Genomic DNA, 3,752 nt, shown 5'->3' on the forward strand with positions numbered 1-3,752 from the left:
AATAAAGCCCAAAAAATTCGTACGGGGTACTACAGAAGATTTACGGTCTGTTGTTTTCGATCACGGCCACGGACTATGCGTGTATGCCTGCCTCGTTGTATATGTGACAAAAAAAAGGGACTAGGCGGCGGCAAAACCCTGGATGACGTCATAATCAGCCGACTAATTATGTTCGTAATAAAATTATTAAGGTAACATGTGAAATACAACAGGTGTCGTGGTGTAGTTGGTTAGCACATCAGTTTAACACGCTGAGGATCCCCGGTTCAAATCCGGGCGACACCAATTTATTTTTCTGGTATTTTTGGCTTTTGAAACATTTCCTTGTTTTGTTTACAGCTTTTTTCTCTTTATTACTGAAGTTGTTAATGATGTTGTTTTCCGTTCCTGAAAAAAGACCATATCTATCTATATATCATAAAGGTTCCTAGGAAGTGCAAAGCATCCCAAATATTTAAAAGTTGTATTGAAAACCCTGCACCACCCTACGAGAGGTGGTTTGACCTTGTCGATGACAACCGGAGAGTCTTTGTTGATATGCCCCTAAGGACCAGCGCCCAAGAGTCGCAGTCGTCGCCATTAGAGCATCTACAAGCCGACGCCTCAAACTCGCCTCATACGCCCGGGTGGGCCGCCCGGTCACTGTCCGGTCGCAAAATTTTAACCCACACGGATGCCTCAAACGCCTAGGCTGACCGACACCCCTCATATCCAGCCCAAATATGGGGCGAATATGGGGGCGGGCGGGCACGCCCGCCACGTCGAACCCGGCCCACGCTGGCCCACCCGACCCCACATATATTCCTACCCATCCGCTCGCCGGACCAAACCCTAGCCACTTCACTCCACTCCTCTCCGCCACCCAAGCTCGTCCCCGGCGCCGTCCGACAATCTCCGGCATGGCGGGCAGTGGATCCGAGTCTTTCACCTCCAGATCCGTCGACCGCGAGCTCATCCCACGCGGCCCTGAAGAGGAGATGTCCGTCCAGCTTGCGCTCCGCCGCGGCCTGGAGGAGGCCCGTGCACGGCAGCACTCGAACTCCTTCCATCGGGAATCCATTGCGTCCGCCCAAATGGCACATGGATCCGGTGCTAGGGAAGCCGTCGCTGCCTCACTGGAGGCGGTGCGGTCCGTCTTGCATCCGAACACGGTGGCGGACGCGCAACCCCTCTGTTGGCGCGCCGAGGCCATGGACGCACCGTGGGCGTCCTCCAACGCAAACATGGGATAGCGTGCCTGTTGTGCGCGACAGTGGGCGCGGGACTCGGCGGTAGCGCTTGCTACGGTGGATGTCGACGAGGTGGAGTCGCATTTTTCGGCACCCCGTACGGTGCACCAGTCCGGGCACCGCCACCGCCTTGTGGTGGATGTCGCCGGCTCGTCCCAGGATGGATCCATCATCGATCTGACGTCCATCGTCACCCAACGGGTTCCGGACTCCGATGAGGAAGAATAGGGCATGGGAGAAGACGGCGCCTTGAGTCCCGTGAGCCAGCTCGTGTCCCATGCCCTACTCTACCATGCCGGTGACCAGACCAACACTCTGAGGGGCGTAGCCGGCCGCCGGACATGGCCACGGCGGAGCCGGACGAGCGGAGCAGAACCGGACGAAACTCCGCTCAAAGATCAATGTGTTGCATGTAATAATATCGATTTGAGGTTTCTAATTTGAGGTATCTGGATGTGGAATGCATTTTTTGAGGTGTGACTGGTCCGTGGGCGCGTCCGTGGGCGTTTGAGGGGTCAGATTTGCCAAGTCCGGCTGTAGATGCTCTTAAACTCTTGAATCAATCCGAATTGCCTGGCACCAAGTCTCGTTGCCGCATGCACGCAGCAAAAAAGTTAACCTCCCCACCACAAGGACATGGCTAGGACCTATGTTGGAGCACCATCGATTACATCCATATGGATGAACCCGAGGAGGATCGAGGTCCAAAACACAGCTGAAAGATTTAGCGCACCATCCACCCGAACGCCGCTCCTACGAGAAAAAAATCCTAACTTAAACTACTAGTCAGAGCCGAGGCACCGGGATCCCCCTCCCCGCAACTGCACGCTTGAGTTGTAGTCAGATGGAAGGTGGGTCCACAACCTCGCTGACGAAGCTTGGAGAGGATGAGTGCCCTAGTCCCATGATACGTCCATTTTGCATCATGTCTTCCTACTGTTATTTATAATGTTTTTATGCATAATAATGCTTTTTGGAGTAATTCTAGTATCTTTTCTCTCATAATATGCAAGGTACACACAAAGAGGGAGAATTCCGGCAGCTGGAAATCTGGACCTGGAAAATCTACGTTAGGCCACCTATTCTACACAACTCCAAACAACCTAAAACTTCATGAAGAATTTTTATGGAATATTTGAAGAATATATTGGAGCAAATAAGTACCAGAGGGAGCCCACCAGGTGGGCACAACCCACCTGTGCGCGCTAGGGAGCCCATGCGCGCCCTAGTGGGTTGTGCTCACCAGGACCACCTCCGGTGCCCATCTTCTGGTATATAAGTCATTTTGACCTAGAAATAAATAAGGAGAGGACTTTTGGGATGGAGTGCCGCCGTCTCGAGGCGGAACTTGGGCAGGAGCACTTTTGCCTTCCGGCGGAGCGATTCCGCTGGGGGAACTTCCCTCTCGGAGGGGGAAATCATCATCATCATCACCAACAACTCTCCCATCTTGGGGAGGGCAATCTCCGTCAACATCTGAAGGAAATATGCCCTAGAGGCAATAATAAAGTTGTTATTTATATTTCCTTATATCATGATAAATTTTTATTATTCATGCTAGAATTTTATTAACCGGAAACTTAGTACATGTGTGAATACATAGACAAACAGAGTGTCACTAGTATGCCTCTACTTGACTAGCTCGTTGATCAAAGATGGTTAAGTTTCCTAGCCATAGACATGAGTTGTCATTTGATTAACGAGATCACATCATTAGAGAATGATGTGATTGACATGACCCATCCGTTAGCTTAGCATGATGATCGTATAGTTTGTTGCTATTGCTTTCTTCATGACTTATACATGTTCCTATGACTATGAGATTATGCAACTCCCGAATACCGGAGGAACACTTAGTGTGCTATCAAACGTCACAACGTAACTGGGTGATTATAAAGATGCTCTACAGGTGTCTCCGATGGTGTTTGTTGAGTTGGCATAGATCGAGATTAGGATTTGTCACTCCGATTGTCGAAGAGGTATCTCTGGGCCTGTCGTGGAATTGTCACGGCAGATGTCCTCGAACTAGGACTTAGTCGTGGAGCCATCGCAACTAGGAAGCTTGAAGGGGTTAAGTGGGACAAGGAACACGAGGGTTTATACTGGTTCAGCCCCTTACGGTGAAGGTAAAAGCCTACGTCCAGTTTGAGGTGGTATTGATTAGGGTTTCGATGACTAGGGAGCGAGACCGCTATGCCTGGTTCTCGATGAGATCTTGCTTGTCCCTAAACCGCTGCCGGGTCGTCCCCTTATATAGGGAGGCCGGCTCATGAGAGTATCCGGCTCGGACTCTCAACTATTCTTGCCTTACACTACAAGTTCTACCATGATAATAATTGCAACTACGGGCCTTAAGCCGTATCCGGGTCTTAAGCCCGTCTCTGGCCCACCGTCTTTAAGCTTGACGCCGGGCTTTTGGCAATGACCATATGAGTGACCCGGCCCCTTCTGGCGGGTGACTCTAAGGTCTATATCCTCAACATTAGGCCCCAGATTGATTTGAGCCGGCTCATGTCAATCTTC

General features: G+C 51.0%; 1 non-coding gene across 1 annotated transcript; it reads left to right on the forward strand.

Moving 5' to 3' along the window:
* The first annotated feature begins 211 nt into the window (after positions 1-211).
* TRNAV-AAC (transfer RNA valine (anticodon AAC)) lies at positions 212-285 on the forward strand. Its single transcript has one exon. It is a non-coding gene; the product is annotated as a tRNA-Val (tRNA).
* Positions 286-3,752: the final 3,467 nt, after the last annotated feature.

This window comes from Triticum aestivum, chromosome 4D (genome assembly GCF_018294505.1).
Source record: "Triticum aestivum cultivar Chinese Spring chromosome 4D, IWGSC CS RefSeq v2.1, whole genome shotgun sequence".
Taxonomy (NCBI): Eukaryota; Viridiplantae; Streptophyta; class Magnoliopsida; order Poales; family Poaceae; genus Triticum; species Triticum aestivum.